The sequence below is a fragment of the Schistocerca nitens genome, chromosome 8, assembly GCF_023898315.1.
Source record: "Schistocerca nitens isolate TAMUIC-IGC-003100 chromosome 8, iqSchNite1.1, whole genome shotgun sequence".
Classification (NCBI taxonomy): Eukaryota; Metazoa; Arthropoda; class Insecta; order Orthoptera; family Acrididae; genus Schistocerca; species Schistocerca nitens.
The window spans coordinates 260,662,685-260,688,449 of NC_064621.1; the positions used below are offsets into that span (position 1 = coordinate 260,662,685).

General features: G+C 43.1%; 1 protein-coding gene across 1 annotated transcript in view; it reads right to left on the bottom strand.

Moving 5' to 3' along the window:
• LOC126199511 (ski oncogene) overlaps positions 1-25,765 on the bottom strand; it is a 221,401-nt gene that overhangs the window by 69,179 nt on the left and 126,457 nt on the right. The gene's annotated exons all lie outside the window — the stretch shown is intronic.

The window sequence follows — 25,765 nt, forward strand, 5'->3', positions numbered from 1 at the left end:
TATATATACTCCTGGAAATTGAAATAAGAACACCGTGAATTCATTGTCACAGGAAGGGGAAACTTTATTGACACATTCCTGGGGTCAGATACATCACATGATCACAATGACAGAACCACAGGCACATAGACACAGGCAACAGAGCATGCACAATGTCGGCACTAGTACAGTGTATATCCACCTTTCGCAGCAATGCAGGCTGCTGTTCTCCCATGGAGACGATCGTAGAGATGCTGGATGTAGTCCTGTGGAACGGCTTGCCATGCCATTTCCACCTGGCGCCTCAGTTGGACCAGCGTCCGTGCTGGACGTGCAGACCGCGTGAGACGACGCTTCATCCAGTCCCAAACATGCTCAATGGGGGACAGATCCTGAGATCTTGCTGGCCAGGGTAGTTGACTTACACCTTCTAGAGCACGTTGGGTGGCACGGGATACATGCGGACGTGCATTGTCCTGTTGGAACAGCAAGTTCCCTTGCCGATCTAGGAGTGGTAGAACGATGGGTTCGATGACGGTTTGGATGTACCGTGCACTATTCAGTGTCCCCTCGACGATCACCAGTGGTGTACGGCCAGTGTAGGAGATCGCTCCCCACACCATGATGCCGGGTGTTGGCCCTGTGTGCCTCAGTCGTATGCAGTCCTGATTGTGGCGCTCACCTGCACGGCGTCAAACACGCATACGACCATCATTGGCACCAAGGCAGAAGCGACTCTCATCGCTGAAGACGACACGTCTCCATTCGTCCCTCCATTCACGCCTGTCGCGACACCACTGGAGGCGGGCTGCACGATGTTGGGGCGTGAGCGGAAGACGGCCTAACGGTGTGCGGGACCGTAGCCCAGCTTCATGGAGACGGTTGCCAATGGTCCTCGCCGATACCCCAGGAGCAACAGTGTCCCTAATTTGCTGGGAAGTGGCGGTGCGGTCCCCTACGGCACTGCGTAGGATCCTACGGTCTTGGCGTGCATCCGTGCGTCGCTGCGGTCCGGTCCCAGGTCGACGGGCACGTGCACCTTCCGCCGACCACTGGCGACAACATCGATGTACTGTGGAGACCTCACGCCCCACGTGTTGAGCAATTCGGCGGTACGTCCACCCGGCCTCCCGCATGCCCACTATACGCCCTCGCTCAAAGTCCGTCAACTGCACATACGGTTCACGTCCACGCTGTCGCGGCATGCTACCAGTGTTAAAGACTGCGATGGAGCTCAGTATGCCACGGCAAACTGGCTGACACTGACGGCGGCGGTGCACAAATGCTGCGCAGCTAGCGCCATTCGACGGCCAACACCGCGGTTCCTGGTGTGTCCGCTGTGCCGTGCGTGTGATCATTGCTTGTACAGCCCTCTCGCAGTGTCCGGAGCAAGTATGGTGGGTCTGACACACCGGTGTCAATGTGTTCTTTTCTCCATTTCTAGGAGTATATATATATATATATATATATATATATATATATATATATATATATATATATATCACGTCACACCACATCACATAAGGTCTCTCTCAGTAGGCACACCACTATAGTTCTCACCAAATTCAAAATTGGCGCGACACTGAAGAGAAGGAAAACGATGAACAAGTGAGCTGCGACAATAACATAGTGTCTCTCTATCAGTATGGAGGCGTAGGTGTTTACTGAAATATAGTTTTGCGGAAAATACGTGTGAGAAACGAAAGTAAGAGTGAAATATAAGAAAAGATATGGAATATAGAGCACACTTTAGTTATGGAAAGAGAAATTCACCAGAGATGCACAAATGGATGGCAAATATAAGTACAATGACATTCGCGACCACTACTCGCGAAAAAATATTTCAAACATCAGCAAATTTATTCCTGACTTCTTTGCAGACGGAGTATTCTCAAACACGATAAAAAGGCTCAAAAGAAGCCGAACTGCAAAAATAAATTTTCACAATCAATGTAATCATAAGAGAGCACTCTAAAGAAATTATACAAAACGCACATGTTGTAGCTTTTAGGCCTGCAACAGAAAAATAACCAAGAACTGCGTTATAGCATTTTACAGAAATAAGTCTAGACCCATAAAAGATAACTCATAAATGTAGAAACATGTCTGCGGAGACAAAAAGGGAATATACATTGTTTTGCATAAAGTGGAGTTTCAGAAAAAAACAATATCTAATACAAAGATGAAAAATTAATGAAATTTCTAAGTGTAACACAAAGATGACATTGATAACGAAGAAATTATATTTATTATTTTATTGATACACGTGAACAATTTTGTGAGGCAAGTATCAATTTGGTCCTAAGAATGTTTAATAGGTCTTTTATAAAGAAGGCATGTAGTGTAGCCTTGTTGTTCTAATGGATAAACTGAAATACTGGGCAGTGACCGAGTGTCTGCATGTAGCGGTAGTATAAGTCTCCATCGATCGAAGGAGAGGTTGTTGTCTTTGTCGTAAGGAGGGTATTAAAATGTTGATGCTACACTCAAAGGAAACAGAAAGTAGGAATTAGTACGAAGAGCAGAGTTTGCCACCGAAAGCTGACGTCTAAGCCGAAGATGCTATACATCACACCAAACTTGCAGAAGATGTTAAAATTTAGTAGTACCTGTTTAGTTGGAGTAGCTTTAAAAGCTCTTGAGCACTTTACCTATGCCACCTATTTTTCATCATATTACGTAAGTAAAACTAGCCATGTTCTATGGTTGAGCAACTCTTGAGGGCTTGATATGATACGTGTTCCGCAATCGTCGTGGTCTGTGGTGATAGCTGCCAGTGTTAATGACTAAGAAACTGAAAGGCAGGGCCGTAAGTGGTAACTAATACAGGTGCAAACAGTAGAAACGCTAACGCTTTGTCTGTGGGTCTCACCGAATGCAGTTTCATCTCTGGAACTGACCAGGTAGGTAATACGGCTGGAGCCACAGAAAAAGCTGTTAGAAGCACTCCGACAGCCGGAGGTCAAGCGGCAAAGCCATCAGTGGAAACTTTCCAAACCTCTTCCGCCAAAGAAAACCTAAGCTGTACACACAAGTTCCGGTTAGTTCATGACAACCTTCTTCGACTGCAGGGGCCCCTCCGCTCGTAAAGTTCCTCCAGCGTGAAAGCACAATCTGTGTGCAATGCTGTGAAGATACTTCGACTCGCCGCACAGTCAAACCTTCCAGGAATGCTGTTGGACGGAACCATCCTGTTGCACAATAATGCCCACCCCCGTCTCGCCAGCAGGATGAAGGCCACGTTTCAGCGATTTGGTAGGGAAACACTGCAGCATCCTCCGTACAACCCGGATCTTCACCATGTTATTTTCAAATCTTTGGCGACGTGAAGAAAGACATGCGTGGACGTCATTTCATTCGGATTAGGAAGTACACGAGTGGGTGCAGTTGAATCCGTCAGCGGCTGACCGCGTTCTGAGAAACGAGAATTAATTGTCTTGTCTCCCAGTTGATAAAAGTCTGAACGCGTTGAAGAGGAATTCCGCCTTAGGCACTTTTCAGCAGTTTTTATTTTATCTTCAGTGCGTTTATTTATTTAAAAAAAATGGCTCTGAGCACTATGAGACTTAACATCTGAGGTCATCAGTCCCCTAGAACTTAGAACTACTTAAACCTAACTAACCTAAGGACATCACACACATCCATGCCCGAGGCAGGATTCGAACCTGCGACCGTAGCGGTCGCGCGGTTCCAGACTGAAGCGCCGGGAACCGCACGGCCACACTGGCCGGCCGTTTATTTATTTACTTTTCTTCTGTAAAACTGTTGTAATCTGTTATCTTTAAAGAAACTGTTGATAACATAATTGCGTTTGTAAAAAGAGCGATTATTGTCAAATGTTTTACATTGGTTAGGATACAGTAGAGAGTTGAGATATGTAGCACTGTGTTGAAGCATTCTATGTTGTTTATTTACGATACATCTAAAAGTTCTGGTTTTATAGTACATCTGGAAATAAAGCAGTTGTATTTATCTGTTTACATACCTTTGCATTCAATTTATTTCCAAATGTACTACGAAACTAGAACCTTTAGACACATCGTGAATAAAGAACATAGAATGCTGTACGCTAACCAGTATAAATTATTTGACAATAATTTCTCATTTTACAAATGTAAATATTTACCAGAAGTTTGTTTAAAGATAACATGTAAGACAATTTTGCAGAAGAAAAAAAAATAACGAATTAAACCCACTGAAGACAGGACAGAGGGTGCTGATACATGTCTGGGTGAAAACAAAACTACAAAGGTGTCTTGCATAAGGTGGAATTTCTCTCTAATTTTCTTAGGAAGCACGGAAATAAGAAGAACTTCAACATTCGTAGGACGATTATGTCATAAAGCTTATGGCGATTATTTTTGAACGAGACCACTCTATGGTTCAGTTGTATCATTTGATGGCCCGTATACTTACCTAGTATTCTCCGATTTTGTCTGCATACACTTGTAAAAGTGACTACTGTGGAGCTTCTCAGGATAAGCACCCATTCAGCCTTCCCGTGGAGGACGGGACTACGTCTGCAGAAAACTGCCACTGAAGTTTTTTTACATCGAAACGACAATGCTTGAGGCCAAGGAAAACCTAACAATTCCTGGGCAAGCATGTACGTTTCGTATCGAGATATCAAGTCACGTTTTTGTTACAGCCAGCGACAACACCGGCCCTTGGGCCAGGAAGCAACATTTCTGAATACGATATCGAAAGAGTGAGAATACTAACGTTTCTATTGATTTATACCATAATTTTTATAATAGGGATTGTATTTAGAGCCATAAAAATCGACAATAACGGTACGGTGGCGCACAACACATATGTGAGTATTTAGTTTCCGAAGCACCCTGGAAGATACAAAACGGTGCATTGAAGGACAATTTATTTGTGATTCTCTTATAACGTACGTACATCTACTGAATAATGTCGTTTTTCTTTAATAACAAAAAATTGGTAGTAACCACCAGAAGACCTGACCTTCTGCAGAAAGACGTCGTATATCCAGCGAACAAAGTAGAGTGTTTGTTCGCTACACTTTCAGCCAAATCAGTGAATTTGGAACAGAGGAAATCTACATGGAATGTAATACCTACATTACTTAAAATATCAAATAGGCCACCACAACTGTAGCTTAAGGAAAAACCAAACAGACGTGAAAATAAATCGTCAAAAACAATAAAATTGTTGCCAAGAGAATAGAAACCAACTCCAATATTGTTGCTAAATCTGAGCCACAAACGGCAATAATCTTCAACACATTCGCTTTCGAAGCAAAACTAATTACATTTACAAAACATTCGTGTAATAGACAGTCGAGTGAAGTGTAAGAAAGGACGAATCAGTGGGCTCCATAATTTCTTTAAGTGTCCGAGAAAGTGCCTATGGTAATAGCAACAGAAATATAAGCTACTCATGCATGAAATGTGTCTATATTCTCTTGCTTTCAGCGGAATAAGCTGCAAATCTATATTCGAAAGTATTTCTTCATGAATGAATCTTAGCTTAAGTCACTGAATCAGTGCGAATCGGCTGTTTTTATACGTATTTCATGATAATTCATGTCTCTTGATAACTTACTGACGCTTGGATCACAAAAAAGGAAATTTTTAAAAACCAATATTATCCTTACGACATATGTGACTGCTTTTTCACCTCTTGGACCGTTAGTGTCGCCCCGGCTGCCAAACGGTAACAACTTTCACACGAGAGAGTGTCGCGACTGTATTTATTAGACTGTAGTAGCTTAGACCGTATATAAAATAGAACGCGCATGTCCATATCTCTGGCGTGTTAAGGCTTGAAATCCTCCTCTAAGTCACGTGACTCCGGGCAGAAAGCCGAGTTCCTGTCTTTACGCGCTGTGCGAAGTGGAGCTGACAGTTTTTCCAATTTATAGCAGAAATGAAGCATTGATTTTGACAATTCAACGTGACAGTTCTTTTTAACAACCGACAGAATAATTGTTGTTTAGTGAATACTCTGTTTTGCAACTGTGAAATCTTGTAGTTCACCACTTCCACAGGAGTGGAAGACAATATAATAATTCCGCGCGCAGCACTAGTTTTCTAACGATTCCACAAGAACGTGAGTGAAATGTTATATCCTATTGTAAGAAAGGAAATGCGTTTCCCTACATAATGTCAGGTATGTACAAGCGCATGTATTTTCTGACTTTTCTCAATCCAATATAAATACCGAAACGATAGCAAAATAGGAAGCATAATATGTTACCCAACTTTGAGTATACTTGTGTAGTGGGCTAGATATTAAATATGTCGTCTTAAAATCGTAGTCACTCATCAGGTTTTGCATCCGAGGACGAACAGCCATCTTAACTTTCAACTACTGCAAATACCTCTGCAAGTATTTTGAAATAGTTCCCTTTCACAATTGAGATTTTCATCCGTTTATGAAGTGTGTAGTGTCAAAACGAACCTTCCCTGGTCATATATTCACTGAAGAACTGTATTTTGTTGTTTGTAAACAGAACTGTCAGTACGTTTCACCTGGCGACACATAAAAACGATAACCATCGTATTAATGTTGGGAATTTCGGAGAAATCAGATTAACTGCACTGCTACATGTGTAACAGCAATAAGGCAAATTATTTTCTTGTTAAAATCAGTGCTTCATTTCAGCTATAAATGAGAAAAACTGTCAGATCCACGCCACACAGTGCGTAATAACAGAAACTCGGCGTCCTGCCCCGAGTCACGTGACTTAGATGTCGGTTTTAGTGTAATGACGTCACGCGCAGTCTATGTTATCTGTGGTCTATGTACTGTAGTGTCTGTTCTGTTACTGCCTCCCTGACGAGTTGCCATATAATACTGCAGCCCTGTCGTATAATCTTTTTAAGAGGGATCTTTTGTGACGTGAATAAAGCACGCTAAAGAAATCATTGCTTTGTGTTACAGAACCGAGTGTGTATTGGATTAGAGGAGAAAAAAAGTTACAATTTTTAGAGGGTGGGGGTACTCAACAAACAGAGCCCTTTCCTAAAGTACTGCGCCGTCCTAATTACAGGTACATAATTATGGGATGTGATTCAAGACTCATAAAGCTCTCTCTCTCTCTCTCTCTCTCTCTCTGGCAGAGAGGGACATAGGCCGCCCAGAATTAATGCAGAGGAGTGTGCGTTCATTTGCGGGAGTGTCTCGTTATTAAAGACAAGCAAAGAAATCCGCTTTATGCGTCCATAATGCTGTGGCCGGTAGCGCACCCGATTGAACCCCCGCGACAGATGCTCTCCACCCCCGCTGTGACGTCACAGCCGGCCCTGAGGCGCCTCGGGGAGGAGTCCCCAATGCGCGCCCCAGGGATATCATCATCGTCGTCTCCCGACAAAGGACTGCACACAAACGTTTAGCAGATACCTATCCGCAGCAATTAATTTCGACTCCGGTGTCCACCCCCTTTCACCTTTCAGAAGCGGCCGTGCCGGCACAACATAAAGGGTGAAAAGTAAGAAGATTGTCTCCCTGCGCAGAAGGCCAGAGCACCTACCTCTGAGGACGGCAATCACATTAAGAGCAGCTTGCCTGGGATGAGCTGTTTATTCATCCTTTACCCTCCCCGCACCCGTTTCCTCTGTACTGATGTAACAACCCGTACAAAGAATGATCTTACCGTCGCACACTGTACTCTTTGAACATTATCAACAAAATGCCTAAATATCATATCTGCAGAAATGAGTAAGACAAAATTAGTTGAAAAATACAGTTAACAACAACTTTTTTGGTAATTTTATTTGTGTGAATAAGGGTTTTTCTCATGTTCAGTTCGCGTGATACAATTCAGTATTTACAAGTACAAGGGTAATTCAATAGAAAAATTTTCAGGTGCAATAAATTCATAAAAGTTGTGAGAGGTGGCATGAGCCCCCCTCTCATATTTCTATCTTACTCTGAGTAATTCGATTTTCCTCTCTAATTGGATGCAATGAAAAGTTGCTATTCCTTCACACGCGGACTTCCCATGCAGCGTCTCTCGTCACCCGGGTGGTCTGGTGACAGGCGGGTTTTGCTGATCTTGAAAGCGTTAAGCCGACGGGTGTGAGGGAGTCGAGTGAATGCTTTCCAGACGCCGACATTGTCATAAGTGCGGGGGCGACACGCCCACAGGGGCCTGACGGAGCGGCTGGGCTAGAGATTCCGTTACTTCGCAGAAACTTAGTGAAAACACTTTCTGGCGGGCTACCAGCGAGGCGTGGGAATGACTTGTGTTCCCAGGCAGTCTTGGCGCGCAAATTCCCGCGTTTTCTGCAAAATCATAACTGTGATTGGCTTGCTCAGGGGATAGCTCCGTGACGTAGCAAAATCGGCGCAGAAATTGGCGCCAAGTATCTGCACTGGTGAAATAGTAGTGCGTCGACAATAGAGTGGAATTTTCCGCCGGTTTTCGAGTTGCTGATTGGAACGTTTAACCACGGCCACTGTCGTGGGGGCGGGAACGTTCTGTGTTCGGCTTGTACGGGTTCTCTTGAGAGGGTCGGCTCTCGCCTTTCGGTCAGAGTAGGTTGCAAGACAGCTCTCGCTGTTCTGGACAGCGTGCCTTCCGTTGGCTGTCTAACGTACTTTCATTTAATTGTAACTGCTTGACGAAGTTGCTGAAGTTTCGACTTCAACGTAACTTTACGAGTACAGTTGGCAATTGAGCGTTCTGCGTACAAGTGGCCTATGTTGTCCGTCTTGAGCAGTTTTGGCTAAAGTTGACTGTATCGGAGTTACTGTGTGACTTCGCTTGTTAAAATCACTCACTGCACTGTCAGTGATTGTGTAGCGAGCCTTCTTCGTCTCCCTCAGAGGCGCATTTGTGTTTCTAGGAAGTCTTTAGTCTGGAACAACCAGACCAGGAGAATTTGTTTCGGGCTATACTCGCGACATTATCATCACCATGACGGGACGTCGAAGCAACCAGCCATCGTCTCCCGTATGCCAGATCGTGTCCTTGCAGTTAAGAGGACAGCTTGGTAATGTATGTCCGCAGCACCGGCAAATCAGGGAATTTGGCTATGTGACAATCAGAGCTCAGCAGAGCGCGCCTGTTCCCGTCTTTTCTAACGTGGTTCTGTCTTGGGTGTTCATTGTCTGAGTTCTCACTACTGTAGCAGCAATTAATGTTGGGTTGGCTGGGTGTTTCTCTTAAGATTTGAGTTGCAAGGTTCAAAAATGGTTCAAATGGCTCTGAGCACTATGGGATTTAACATCTGTGGTCATCAGTCTCCTAGAACTTAGAACTACTTAAACCTAACTAAACTAAGAACACCACACACATCCATGTCCGAGGCAGGATTCGAACCTGCGACCGTAGCGGTCACGCGGTTCCAGACTGAATGAGTTGCAAGGAATTGGCTCCGCATACCACTTGGTCATAAATGTCACAATCTAGTTTATGGACAACTTCACCTTCACAGCATTTATTTGAATATCCAGTAAATGTTTCAAGTGTTTTGTTTATTATTTTGAGTTTAGTCATAATAAGTCATATTGTTATTTTGGACAGAACTTTCATTCTGTGGATCGGCAAAGCAACCCTTTCATTCCTCACTACGTTAATGAAACTTTCCTTTATCAAATTAATTTCTATCAAAGTAAATTATTGCAGGTGTCAAACTCTTTTCTACTCCACTTGCAGGGTCGATTACAGTCAGTTCGCGTTTCTTCTTAATCCATGTGCAACAGCAAAAGTCGGTGTTTGAAAAGGGGGAGGGGGGCTTAGAGCATCATTTCCATATGAAGATTCTAGAAGAATTTAAATACACTGCTAGCCCCGGCACCTCGCAGTTGTATTATCGATTTGGTAGGGGGCATGAGTTATCCCTCTGTTTTGATAAATGGCCAACAGTCAGCAATCTGTTATTGCATTATAGTAGAGGAAGCTGTTCCAGTGCAAACTTGGCCCGCCCCCTTGTCGACTTACACCGCCTTGGAGCAGTAACGTTTTTTGACTAGTAAACTGTTAAACCTGTGAAAATGCATCATAGTATGGTAGCAAATACGGTTATTCGTGTGTGTCCCTGCAGCAAGTGTGCGACGGGAACATTTAAGCACTTCACTGCGCGTAATCTGTACTGTAACACATTACACATGTTCTCGCTCACACGTTTCATGGTTTAATATACCCTAAAGCAAGTGCACAGTAACGTGTGCAGTGTTCTGCATTGTGGACTGCGCGTAGCGAAATGCGTAAATCGACCTAGCAAGTGGAAGAAATTGATGCTATGTGCATCTAGTACATACAGAAGAACACAAAGATAGACAAAACGGAAATAAAAATGAATAACACTGAGGACAACTAGCATCAACTGACGAAATTTTTTTTTTCAGACAAATAACACATTCATTGCAAAAGACTAACATTTTTCTTGCCTATATTAAAGTGAAACTAAGAAACATAGCTGTAAATAGTAATTTTTGAGGACATTTCTGGAACAGAAACAGCAGTCTAGGGTAAAGTACTTTAGAAACGGATTACAAAACAGTCTCGACCACAAAAACAGTTGACGTTCATGGAGTTACAACACCCTCCCCGTTCACCGCCTCCATCTACCATCACGATATGAGCGTCTGAAGAAACCGGTTGCAACTGAAATAAATGTTTTTGCGGAAGACACCTTCTCGTAATTCATTTAAAAAGTGGCTGTAAATATTAATATTGTTCTCCAGAGGTATCGTTGCAAAGCGACATGAAATGGAACGAGTAAGTATGATTGATAGAAGAGAAGGCGAATCGTATACGTCAGTTTATTGGGAGAATTTTAGGACAGTGTAGCTCACCTATAAAGGCTCTCGCGTACAGAACAATAGTGCAGTGCGAGCTATTCTTGAGTATTACCGGAGTATTTGGGACCCACACCAGGTCGAATTACAGAAAGACATGGGAACGATTCAAAGATGTGCTGCTGGATTTGTTATCGGTAAGTTCGATAAACACGCGAGTATTACGGAGAGGCTTCGGGTACTGAAATGGGAATGCCTGAAGGGAACATGACATTCCTAACGCGGAACGCTATCGAGAAAATTTAGAGGAGCGGCATTTGCGGCTGACTGTAGAACGATTCAACTGCCAGCAACATACATTTCGCCTAAGGATCGCGAAGACAAGATAAGAGAAATTTTGGCTCGTGCCGAAGAAGACAGACACTCTTTTTCCCTCGATTTATTGGCGACTGGAACAGAAATGTAAATGATTAGCAGTGGTAAAAGGTACCCTCTACCACGCACTGTCTGGTGGCTTGCGTAGTGTGTATGTAGATGTAGGTCTAAAAATGCTTTCACTGACCTATTGGAAGATGAGGTAATTAAACATCTTATACATTTCAACAAATGTCTTTTGCCCTTAAAAAAATTTTAAATTAGTTTTTGATACTGCGAAGCATTTGAAGTTGCCAATTTAATTCAACAGTAACAAGAAAACTGTAGGCAATAATTTTTGGGGGGGCCTCCATGAAGCGCATGAAGCGGCATCCCGAATTTTCCTTACCATGCACTCAGCCCACCAGCCCTCAACGAGTTCAGAGTTTCAACGGAGAGCAATTAATTATTTTGAAGGCCTGAAATAACATTATTATTATTGTTGTATTTACTTTTATTTCTGTGTTCAGATTTACAATGTTTTGTCTCTCATGCAGAGCGTCGTGGTGTTGAGAACAGATAGTTTTTAAAATGTAATTAAACGTATTAAACACCTCTTATTTTTTCGCAGTTTTTTAGTATTAATATCATACATTTATCACACGAAACAATTTTAGTGTATTTCTTCATAAAATATTTACAAATGTGCAAGAAGGCTTGTGTGTTCGCCACAGGGGCAACCTCCCCTATCCCTTGTTGCCTGATTATACTGAGGAGCACCACCAATCGTCGGTGACCACTCTGAACGGAACTGCGCAGACCCATCCCCTGCTATATTCATAGAATACACCATATCTTAATCTGTTGGCCATCAGAAATATAATACCATGAAGGTAGCAAGCACCAAATGTCAAACTGGCATGAAGTGTACTACGTATTTGGATATGCAAATCTTAGCATTCAGCGCAGAATTTTACGTATATAACTACGATTTAAGTATCAAAAATACTACGCAATAACAAAATCTACGGGAAGGTATGCTGTACCTAATGATACGCCCAATTACACCACAGAAATATTGGCTATTGGAGTGCTCTCATCTGGGGGATAAGGAACGAATTTAAAAAATGTCTAGTCTTAACGGACTCTAAAAGTACAAGGGATAGTCAGCACCATATGGGAATGCGATCATCCCTGATTATACAGGGTGGTTCATTGATAGTGACCGGGCCAAATATCTCACGAAATTAGCATCAAACGAAAAAATTACAAAGAATTCGTCTAGCTTGAATGGGAAAACCAGATGGCGCTATGGTTGGCTCGCTAGATGGCGTTGTCATAAGTCAAACGGATATTAACTGCGTTTCTTTTAAACAGGAACCCCCATTTTTATTACATATTCGTGTAGTACGTAAAGAAATATGAATGTTTTAGTTGGACCACTTTTTTTGCTTTGTGGTATATGGCGCTGTGACCACACGTATAAGTACGTGGTATCATGTAACATTCCGCCAGTGCGGACGGTATTTTCTTCGTGATACATTACCCATGTTAAAACGAACCGTTTACCAATTGCGGAAAAGGTCGATATCGTGTTGATGTATGGCTGTTGTGATCAAAATGCCCAACGGGCCTGTGCTATGTATGCTGCTCGGTATCCTGGACGACATCATCCAAGTGTCCGGACCGTTCGCCGGATAGTTATGTTATTTAAGGAAACAGGAAGTGTTCAGCCACATGTTTTACGTCACCCACGACCTGCAACAAATGATGATGTCCAAGTAGGTGTTTTAGCTGCTGTCGCGGCTAATCCGCAGACAAATTGCGCGAGAATCGGGAATCTCAAAAACGTCGGTGTTGTGAATGCTACATCAACATCGCTTACACCCGTACCATATTTCTCTGCACAAGGAATTGCATGGCGTCGACTCTGAACGTCGTGTACAGTTCTGCCACTGGACGCAAGAGAAATTACGGGACGACGACAGATTTTTTGCACGCGTTCTATTTAGCGACGAAGCGTCATTCACCAACAGCGGTAACGTAAACCGGCATAATACGCACTATTGGGCAACGGGAAATCCACGATGGCTGCCACAAGTGGAACATCAGCGACCTTGGCGGGTTAATGTATGGTGCGGCATTATGGGAGGAAGGATAATTGGCCCCCATTTTATCGATGGCAGTCCAAATGGTGCAATGTGTGCTGATTTCCTACGTAATGTTCTACCGATGTTACTACAAGATGTTTCACTGCATGGCAGAATGGCGATGTACTTCCAACATGATGGATGTCCGGCACATAGCTCGAGTGCGTTTGAAGCGTATTGAATAGCATATTTCATGACAGGTGGATTGGTCGTCGAAGCACCATACCATGGCCCGCACGTTGACCGGATCTGACGTCCCCGGATTTCTTTCTTTGGGGAAAGTTGAAGGATATTTGCTATCGTGATCCACCGACAACGCCTGACAACATGCGTCAGCGTATTGTCAATGCACGTGCGAACATTACGGAAGGCGAACTACTCGCTGTTGAGAGGAATGTCGTTACACGTATTGCATTTGGCAAATGCACTGAGGTTGACGGACATCATTTTGAGCATTTATTGAATTAATGTGGTATTTACAGGTTATCACGCTGTAACAGCATGCGGTCTCAGAAATGATAAGTTCAAAAAGGTACATGTATCTCATTGGAACAACCGAAATAAAATGTTCAAACGTACCTACGTTCTGTATTTTAATTTAAAAAACCTACCTGTTACCAACGGTTCGTCTAAAATTGTGAGCCATATGTTTGTGACTATTACATTGCCATATATCACAAAGCGAAAAAAGTGGTCCAACTAAAATCTTCATATTTCTTTACGTGCTACACGAATATGTAATAGAAAAATGGGGGTTCCTATTTTTAAAAAACGCAGTTGATATCCGTTTGACCTGTGGCAGCGCCATCTGGCGGCCAACCATAGCGCCATCTGGTTTCCCCCTTCAAGTCAGACAAGTTTCATTCTTTGTAGTTTTTTCGTTTGACACTTATTTCGTGAGATATTTGGCCTGGTCACGATCAATGGACTACCCTGTATACATACTGAGCTTGCAAGAAAAATTGACATTGACATAAACATCTTGTGGCTAAAAGGACAGTTAGGCATCTTCGGAAACGGTACATCAAACAAAAAGGCCAAATAAGAAGATCCTGTGCCCGTGTTCAGCCGGTACCGCCGATTAAACCGAGATTTGATGGAATCAGACTGAGTGAGCGACATCAGAGCTCCGGTGCGGCTAGGTCATCAATGTCAGTGCTCTAGTCTGCACTATAGAGCAAATTACAGACTGCTCAGTGTACAGTCATGACAGTGTACGAGAGGTCAATTTCAATCGCTTATTATAAGCGTTGCACTGAAGACCGAACTCGGCAAACATAATTACACTGCAAGTTCAACCAATGAAGGACAACTATCTACTTCCATTACTGTCCTTTGAGGTACATATCGTAGAAGAATTTAACACATCATGAGAATCTGCTTTAAAAATCCAGACATAGATATTTAATTTCGTTTTGTTTTGAATATTTATATTCTGAAAGCATGTGTTGGAAATATCTTTCACGTTAAATATCACTATGTGATTAGTGTCACCAGCATTGTGCAACACTCTCTATGCACTGTTTTCGTCACGTCTTTGACTGCGTAGTAAAAGGAGGTCTGCGCGGTTTATTTTGGGTACGGAGCCCTGCTGACCAGTTACGTGACTCGGCAGTTAAAGCATGACACCGCTTAGCCATGAGGATGGGCATACAAAGGTACTCTCTTCCGCAGACCCTGAGGATAGCTGATGCTGTACGCTCCTTGCAGCTAATAAGTTCAAATTCTTTTGTCTTGTATTTTGCTGAGACCGCCAGATCTAAGTTGCAAGACGTCACTGGAGAAAGTGGCAACAAAAAGACTATTCACGTTCGTGTGTAGAATGTATGAGACTGTCCATGCACCATCAGACTTTCGGAGAAACATCATCCACACAGTTCCAAAGATAGCAGGAGCTGATAAGTGCAAGATTTATCTCATTATCAACTTGACAGCTAATGCATCCAAGATGTTGCCAAGAGCAATATACAGAAGAATGGAAAAGAAAATTGAGGATCAGTTAATTGACCATCAATTTGGATTTTGGGCAGGTAAAGCCATCAGCGAGGCAATGCCAACATTGCGGTTGATAATGGAAACAAGATTGAAGAAAAATCAAGACTCGTTCATTGGATCTGTCGACCTAGAAAATTGTGCAAGATGTTCCAAATTCTGAGAAAAACAGAGCTAAGCTATAGTGAAAGCTGGGTGATTATACGATATGTACAAGAACCGAGAGGAAATCAAAGACTAAAGACCAAGAACGATGTTAAGTCCCATAGTGCTCAGAGCCAACCAAGAACGATGTGTTTGGATTGAAAAGGTATAATTCAGAGATGTGATTATTCGCCCTTCTCTTCAGTTTATACATCGAAGAAGAAATAGCGGAGGTAAAATTAAGGTTCAAGAGTGGGATTAAAACTCAAGGGGAAAGGGTATCAGTGATAAGGTTCGCTCATGACATTGCTACCCAAACTGAAAGTGAAAAAGAATTATAAGATGTGTTGAATGTAATGGTCTAATGAGAACAGAATATGGATTTAGAATAAATCGAAGAAAGACGGAAATAACGAGATGGAGCAGAAATTAGAACAGTGAGGAACTTACCATCAGGAGTGACGGAGGAAGGAGGACATCAAAAGCAGGCTACCACTAGCAAAAAGAGCATTCCTGGCCAAGAGAAGTCTACTAGTATCCAATGTAGGGTTAATTTGAGGAAGAAATTTCTAAGAATGTAAGTTCGCAGCACAGCATTGTATGGTAGTGAAACATGGACTGTGGGAAAAACCGGAACAGTAGAGAATCGAAGCATTTGAGATGTGGTGCTACAAACGAACGTTGAAAACTGAAGTGGACTGATAAGGTAAGGAATGAGGAAGTTCTTTGGAGAATCAGTGAGAAGAGGAATATATGGAAAAGACTGACGAGAAGAAGGGACAGGATGGTATGACATTTGTTAAGATACCATGGAGGGAGCTGTAGAACGTAAAAACTGTACAGGAACACAGAGATTGGAATACATACAGCAATAATGAGGATGTAGGTTGCAACTGCTACTGTGAGATAAAAAGGTTGGCACAGGATTTCGTGGCGGTGCGCATCAAACCAGTACGAAGAAAGATGAAATAAATAAATAAAAATAAAATTAAAAAGAAAAAAAGAAAGGAGAGAGAGAGTGAGAGGTAAGAGGGGGGGAGGGGGTAGATGATGCGAGCCTAGTTCACTGAATAGTTCTGCCTAGGGCGGAATTGCTATCATTTGCCTTCTCTGCACTGATGCTACGGCAAAAAAAAAAAAAAAAAAAAAAAAAAAAAAAAAAAAAAAAAAAAAAAAAAAAAAAAAACGGAATCCAGCGAACTTTCAGAGACATCCTGCAGTACTCCTTTTGTGATGCGTGCTTTTTACGAGTAGATGCTAGGCCGTACAAAGTAGAGTCTACGTCTGCTTCTAGCGCACATAAACTTTCAAATGGTGTTAGAACGATCGAACGTCTTGCTCGTAACTTTCCATTGCGAGCACTTAAACATATGTTAAAGACCCGTTAATAGTTTCCGTTGTGCTATGAAGGTTTTGCTTAGTACCGAGTATTACGTTAATAAGTCACAGCACGTTGTTGTTCATTCATGGATCAAAATTTTGTATAACAAGGGTGATATTTTCAGGGCGTTAATAATAAGATCATTACATACTCAGGTTAAGGTCAAACAGGTAGTAAGCTATGTTGAAGTCTGTAGATGTAACCATATGTATAGATGAATATAGACTGGTGTCCAAAATTAAAACAACAAACGGAAATTTTGCAAGACTGAATTTATTTTGTCACAAAACACTGTAAGCAAGTGATAGTAAAGTAGAAACAATGTGAAGAATACAGAACGTAAACAACTGCAACAGAGCATATCGGTACACAGAAATGTTCTTCATATTTTCCAACTTAACGGGCTTGCGCACACATTCCGACAACTGGTTAATGTGCTCCGTACGAGGTGTGGCCACTTCTGGCAGCAATACAGGCCTTAAAACAAGGGGCATGCTGTGATTGATGTCATTAACCTCATGTTCAGGCAATAAGGCCCATTCTTCTTGCAGAGATGCTCTTAAGTCTTGCAGAGTGGTTGGTGGATGCACAAGTGATGCAACATGTCCCCTAGCGCATCCCAGATATACTCTAAGGGAATCAAAAGGGAGAGCGAGCAGGTCGCACCAGGCGTGGAACATCTTCTGTTTCCAAGAAAACATCAAGCATCTGTGCTTTAGGAGGTCGAGCATTATCGTGCATCAGTACGAAGTCTGGTCCCAGAGCACCTCGCAACAACCGTGCATGAGACCCCGAGGTATCCTCACGGTACCTGCCAGCTGTTAAATATTGCTGATTCACCAGTACAATTTCATGAAGAGGTGTATGAGCGGTCAACATAGTCCCTGCCCACACCATTGGGAATACTCCTCGGTATCGGTCTTTTTCTACAATGTTTGGGTCCCGAAATCGTGTTCCACGTGCCCTCCATATGGGAATTCGCTGACAGTCACTCTCCAGACCAAACCGAGACTCTTCAGTGAAAAGAACATTGGCCCTCTGTTCGACCATCCCGGTGGCATATTGATGGGTCCACTCTAGACGTTCCCTTCTGTGAAGATGCGTCAGAGGCAAACATACAGCAAGCCTGCAACAATAAAGGTCACTCTACTGGAGCCTTCTGTACACCGTTTGCCTCCCTCCAACACGTCCAGGGAATGCTGCGAGGTCAGATGCCAGTTGTAGTGCAGCAGTAAGGCGGTACCGTCGCCAAATAACGGCCCCCTCTGTCTGATGTCACACGTGGTCGGCCCTACCCTGGTCTTCGGTTTAAAGTTTCGGTCTCTATAAACTGTCGCAACATCCGAGAAACAAGAACAGAACGATTCGCGTTAAGCCATAGGGCCACACCAATTTGAGACTGTCGTGCTTCCAGTCTTCCTATGGCCCTCCACTGCAGAGTGACTGGTTGGCGTCTTCTCTGTGCCATACTGCACCATCTGTGGCTGTGCACACAGCGATTGTGGTTGTGGGACTACTCGGCAAACACTGCCCCATTTGATACGTGCCCTGACGTTATTGTTGGCGTGGTTGTCCGTTGACCGGAATGCCATCTTCCGTGCAGAACACGATCCTACGGCCATTTGTTGACAGTTCGTATTACTATATCGCGAATTAGACACAGGATGAAGAAAGAGCAGTTTGAAATGATAATTAAATCAAGAACCTAAGCTGTCGACAGGCGTTGATATACATCAACGGGGACAGTTGAAAATGTATGCCCCGACTGGGACTCGAACCCGGGATCTCCTGCTTACATGGCAGACGCTCTATCCCTTGAGCCACCGAGGGCACAGAGGATAGTGGGACTGCAGGGATTTATGTCTTGCACGCTCCCCGTGAGACCCACATTCGCAACATAATGTCCACGCACTACATTCGTAGTGCCCCTGCCCATTACACTCATTACTCGCAGCAGGCAATCTTACCGAGTCCCGTAAGAGTTCGGGCAAAACGTGTGCATCCAGCACAGAAGAAGAAGGTCAATGGCCGGTTAGCCTTAACTATATGAAGATGGTATACCATCTTCATAAAGAGCAGTTTGCTGCTTCTGGACACCAGTGTAACATGTAAATTTAAAAGGCGCATCATATGTAGACGTATAAACAATATGTAGCTGGTGAATTACTGGATATCATCTGAAGACAAAAATAGAGAAAAAAGGTACGTGAATAGGGCATATATAATGCAAAAAAATCTTTTATTTGCCTAAATTTGTTTTAACGGCTTCCTGTTCGAAGATCTCGGCTGCGAGCAGGCAATAAGAAATGGCAGGATGAAACAGGAACGTAATGCGTCGTTGTAAGTGGACGGGTAACTGCCGTTAGCCGGGTCGCTGGCGGCCGTGCCGCGAGATATACGCGCGAGGAACACATTGAGGAAGCGAGGCGACGCGATGGTAAGTCTGGAGCGCAGGCGCCGCTTCCCGGGGGAACCTTTTATTTCTGGAGTAGCTGCGCCTGATTGTTTCCCCGGACGTGTCGCTTCGCGGCGTGGGGCGCGTTCTCTGTTTATTTTGGGCCCAACTTGCTCCTCTTAACTTCACGATTGATCATTTGAGACGAATGTTAGTGCCCGGCGCTGGCGGGGGGCGCGCCACAGTGCCCGGACGGCCGGCAATCGATTCCGTTCCGCGCGAAGGGACTTCTTTATGGCCCGGCCTGGAAACAATCACAGGTTCTCGATGGAGGTGACGTGTAGCGACTTCCTAAAAGGGGCCCCCCGGGGGCCAATGGGTGGGCAGGTACGGTATGGCTTAAACATAATGCCACCCGAATGGGGGAATTTAAAACGCCATTCCGAGGAACGCGGGCCGGGGCGACGCAAGGCGAGGCGAACTGTGCAGGAGGTGGGCGGCAGGAGCTGTTTTATTTGGCGGGATTACGCGTTTTACAGCGGGCGCCGCCTCCGCTCAGCACCAGCTGATCGGGTAGCGACGAAGCGAAACCGAAGAGGGACCTACAGTCTGCAGTGAAGGCGCTATCTTCTGCTTCCTCAACGAGTTGCTTCCTAAGCATTGTAGTACTGAAGTGGCACGTACTACTTCACCAGAATATTAAATTGCAGTCACTTTTCTCTTATTTGCTTATCATATGAGCTCTGTATTTTCATCGATGTTATACTTCACGTTTCGCTATGGTTGCAGGTTCGAATACTGCCTCAGGCATGGATGTGTGTGATGTCCTTAGGTTAGTTAGATATAATTAGTTCTAAGTTCTAGGCGACTGATGACCTCAGAAGTTAAGTCGCATAGTGCTCAGAGCCATTTGAGCCATTTGAACTTCATGTTTATACCTGGACAGTTTCTGTTACGTCTGCCACAGACGGCCCCTGCCATGCAGACTACACTCAAGACACCGCTGTATACCATATAACATACACAAGGTCTTGCAGACGCAACCAAGAGGAAAACAATTCTTCAAAACAAACAGAACTTGCTAGAGACTAATGCGAACCTTTTTCTGCAGAGGTCGCCTCACAGATACAGGGAAAGTTGGAGTACTCCGCCAGCCTCCGCCGGCTTTATAAGGCCAGCGCAGTAGCAGTACAGCCAGTTCCTCGCTGAGCTAGGACCAGCTCCGACGGACCTCACTGACGCTCTTGGTGAATGGTCGTCTTCAAGTTATTTATTTTTGTATGTATATAGTGATCGTTTGAGAAGAGTAGTTCAGTTTCAATAAACGACATTATACTGAGTGTTCTACAATACTGAGTATTCACTAGTTTCAAACAATAGTTTACAATAAAATTTATTCCAGTCCATTGTGGTGCGGTAGTAAAGAAACCAAGTACTGTAATTAATATAAAAAACTTAGGACTGAAACCTAGGACTGTTTTTAATATCACTTTTCAGTAGACGATATGTTACGCCACGGCTGTTCTGAGTACAAGCATCGTGATCTTTGGTTGCTAGTAGCACTGTCGTTGGATTCTAAAATAAGCTAGCGACTGAGCCGGGTGTTGGCTATGCTACTGAGCGTTTTGGAATAGTTTACAGAGAACGGAGATAAAGATAAAGCTGATGATGAATTTGGAATGTCATTTGGTAAAAATTATTTTGACAAATGAAGATTTGAGGAAATGTTATTGCTGCGCTGCTTCTTGGTGTAGTTATGATCTGTCCGAATAACACAAGGCTTTATTGGGTTAGGTTAGTTCATTTTATTGTTCAGACGTGACCGGATAAGTTATCAGTTCATACGTCTCAAAGATTGTAAATTTACCACTGCATTACCAACTGAATAATGATGACTTGGTTATACACTTGATATAAAAAGTAATTTTTTAAACATTATCGTAGCTGTCAAAAGATGAAGTTCAGTACTCACAATATAGCTTTTTAGAAGTTAGTCGTCCTTCAGTCATTTAGGAAGTTTAAATTCCACTGATCACTGCACTATATAAAGCAGAATTACATACGATCGTTTCCTTAGTTTACAGTTTTGGTTTTCTAATTAATTTGGTAGAGGCTATTTGCAGCACATTTTTACAGTTATACAGTTTCAGAAAGTTTGGCGACTTACTTCATCAAACAGCGTTTTCGTAATTACACTACCTGCATTGTTCACAACAACTACACTTATACATAAAGTTTAAGGTATGAAACCAGCCCATGTTTAGTTCACATCAAACAAACACGTTTTTATTCAGAAAAGTTACGCTGTCACCCATCCCGAGCAAACAGCGATACACGCGATCTGATCAAAAGTATCCCGACACCCGTGCGTAATGCGAATTGACCACCAGATGTAAGCCACGGGAGGCTGTATAAGAGTCGGCGGCGTGTACTGTGTTGTCGTGTATAGGCAGAGAAGCGATATCAGCAGAACGCGTCCGTCATGCCAGCTCAGTGACTTCGGACGCGAACTAGTCGTTGGATGTCACCTGAGTAGCAGATCCATCAGGGACATCTGACCCTTCTACCGCTGCCCAAGTCGACTGATAGTGATGTGACTGAAGTGGAAGATGCGGAAGACAACCACAGCTGAACCAAGATCACGCAGACCTAATGTACTGGCGGACAGGGACCGTCGAACGTTGCGGAGATTAGTTGTAAAATATCTCATGAAATCAGCAGAAGGAATCATTCGTGAGTTCCCAAGTGATACCAGCAGTCCAGCTAGCTCGGTGACTGTCGGGAGTGAAAAAGAATGGGGTATAACGGTCGGCCACTGGACAGTGAGTAACACCTATTTTGGACCTATTTTGTATCTGTATCGATGTTTCTATGTAAATTTGTAATGTAATTTACGTAGAGTGTCGTATCTGTCATGGAAAGGGTTGGGTTGGGTTGTTTGGAGGAAGAGACCAAACAGCGAGGTCATCGGTCTCTTCGGATTAGGGAAGGACGGGGAAGGAAGTCGGCCGTGCCCTTTCAAGGGAACCATCCCAGCATTTGCCTGGAGTGATTTAGGGAAATCACGTAAAACCTAAATCAGGATGGCCGGACGCGGGTTTGAACCGTTGTCGTCCCGAATGTGAGTCCAGTGTGCTAACCACTGCACCACCTCGCTCGGTGTCATGGAAATTATTTGACTATGTATACATATTTCAGTTATGTGAACTTTTTTAACTATGTTGTTTAAACTGTGCTACTGGCTTTAAATTACTAATGGAATGACTATTATTATACAGGGTGAGTCGCCTAACATTACCGCTGGATATATTTCGTAAACCACATCAAATACTGACGAATCTATTCCACAGACCGAACGTGAGGAGAGAGGCTAGTGTAATTGGTTAATACAAACCATAAAAAATTCACGGAAGTATGTTTTTTAACAGAAACCTACGTTTTTTTAAATGGAACCCCGTTAGTTTTGTTAGCACATCTGAACATATAAACAAATACGTAATCAGTGCCGTTTGTTGCATTGTAAAATGTTAATTACATCCGGAGATATTGTAACCTAAAGTTGACGCTTGTGTACCACTCCTCCGCTGTTCGATCGTGTGTATCGGAGAGCACCGAATTACGTAGGCATCCAAAGGGAACGGTGATGGACCTTAGGTACAGAAGAGACTGAAACAGCACACTGTCCCACTGGAAACGCGTCGACGTATGTGGTATGAACATGATGGTGCACCTGCACATTCCGCAATTAACACTAGGCTGACCTTTGACAGGATGTTCGACGGGCGTTTCATAGGACGTGGAGGACGCATAAATTGGCCAGCCCGTTCTCCTGATCTTACACCTCTGGACTTCTTTCTGTGGGGTACGTTAAAGGAGAATGTGTACCGTGATGTGCCTACAACCCCAGAGGATATTAAACAACGTATTGTGGCAGCCCGCGGCGACATTACACCAGATGTACTGCGACGTGTACGACATTCATTACGCCAGATATTGCAATTGTGTGCAGCAAATGATGGCCACCACATTGAACATCTATTGGCCTGACATGTCGGGACACACTCTATTCCACTCCGTAAATGAAAACGGAAACCACATGTGTACGTGTACCTCACCCCTTATGTTAATGTACATGTGCGTCAGTGAAAAAGACCAATAAAAAGGTGTTAGCATGTGGACGTAATGTGCTGTTCCAGTCTCTTCTGTACCTAAGGTCCATCACCGTTCCCTTTGGATCCCTACGTAATTCGGTGCTCTTCGAGACACACGATCGAACAGCGGAGGCGTGGTACTCAAGCGTCAACTTTAGGTTACAATATCTCCAGATGTGATTAACATTTTACAATGCAACAAACGGCACTGATTACGTATTTGTTTATATGTTCAGATGTGCTAACAAACCTAACGGGGTTCCACTTAAAAAAACGCAGGTTTGTGTTAAAAAATATACTTCCGTGGATTTTTGTATGGTTTGTATTAACCAATTACACTAACCCCTCTCCTTACGTTCGGTCCGTGGAATCGATTCGTCAGTATTTGATGTGGTTTACGAAATATATCCAGCGGTAATGTTAGGCGACTCACCCTGTATAATATACTATGACTGACTTGTTTCACAATTAGGGAACGTGGGGTTGAATGTAAGAGATGTGGTGAAGCTCCGCAGCTACGGAAGTAGCCTGGCGGAGTGGAAAAAGTGTGGTTGGCGGGCAAGTGGCAACTCGTTCTTTGTCACGGGTAAGGAGTTTGGCTAGAGCCGTGCCGTGCTTAACATATCGCTAGCTGTAGCGGATCATTGTGGCTCATGTTGTTGGAGTTTTGAGGCCAGAAGAGCTTAAGAGCAGTACGTATGGGCTTCGGATGTTGCATTTGCTGATACTATTATCACGGCATGGTTTTTGGCCCAGTGAAAATATAATTCCGACCCCAAGAAGATCTGTAACAGGGCGAGGTCAACAGTACTGCTATGACTGCATCGCCGCTATGTTAACAGCCACTGAAAATTACGCCACCACTGCCACCAGCCATCCACTAAATTGTTTATATTTGGCACTCTGTAAATGGACCAGGTATTTGTGAAATTTGGTTAATTTTAATAATAATCGTCATGTTGCTAATAACTCTATTTTACATCCGTGTTTATCACAAACCTGCGAGGAATCCTATCCTAATGAATTTAATTCCGAATGTCCTAATTTATTGTGGAACGATTTGTTCGGGAGCTGTAAAAATAGTTATGATTGCTTTCTAATGTGTAGAGTTATAGTGTTTAAAGTCCAGTTGTATAGTCTGAGATATGCTCCACTTCCAGAGCATTTTTAAATCAATCTGCAGTCATTTTCTGAAATAATTTGCCTTATTTTAAAAGCTGCCTGAAAATAGTAAAGCTGAAACTTCCTGTTAGATTAAAACTGTGTGTCGAACCGAGACTCGAACTCGGGTTCGACACACAGTTTTAATCTGGCAGGAAGTTTCATATCAGCGTTCACACCGCTGCAGAGTGAAAATCTCATTCAAGAAATAGTAAAGCTGTTGGCTAAAAGAACAACAATATTGATTTGAAGTGAAAAAGATTATTAACTGTTGTATTTATGCACTTTGATCAGAATTACAAAGTTTTATCAGTGTTCATTTCATAAGAAAGTGTTTGAACTTGAATTTAATGTTGTGTTGGCATTTGCAAAACCTACTATATTTTGAGTAGGTTAAAAGACTGCTCATCAAAGCACATTTATTATTTGAAGAACTATCGTTTGTTGTGCATTACTTATTAATTATTGATGAGAATACTTACCGTTCCTCATTTATACTTGTGTAGTTTTGTTAAAGAGCATCGTTCTTCAAACCATGAAAGATTAACAGCCCTCTGTGCTAGGCTACTTAGTCAATGAAGCAAAGCAAAGGCTTCTTCAGACGTAGTGTAGTTAGATTTGCATTCTGTTTAATTGCTTCAAACAGAGCTTAAGAAAGAAACATTTACTGTGTTAACTATTGTATTGCAAGTTGGTTAATGCACAGGCTTAGAGACCCTCTACTAATGAATGATGTTATAGAGTATGATCATTAAAAGACCCTCTGATTTAAGTCAGAAAAATTTCATGCTCTCCCCTGTTTAATATTGCTGTTAGTTTCATGTGTGTTGGTGATTAGTTCTATAAACTGCTGCATCTAGTTCATTTAAGGTTCCTGTTGTTGAGAGGAATATGTTACCGTTTGCTATCTCATTGGCCATTTGTTTGTCTGACTTCCAAGTTTGTAGTACATCTATCCGCAAGGTTAAGTTACTGTGTTGTAGTGCGAACCGATATAAAGAAAGAGTTTAGAGTGTGTGTGTCAAGGCAGGTTAGGTTAGCCTTAGCACTGCCTCCTGCTTTATTATATTACTTGACACAAGAATGCCTAATCAGGCTGTCGACCGATATTAATACATAATATTACGACTTGCTTTTGTGCTGGGAGAACGTCTAACACCTGTTCCTGACCCACCTGTTTACTGTTGGTTATACTCTGCTGGAGTGTTTCGGAAACGAATCCCAGTCTGATTGTTCTGTTCCCATTGTATCTCACGGTCACAACTTTCTCAAAAATTCCTCGTACAGGTGTATCGTTAGCATCGACTGCCGTTTAAGATTGCCGGTGTCACCGTTACAAGTG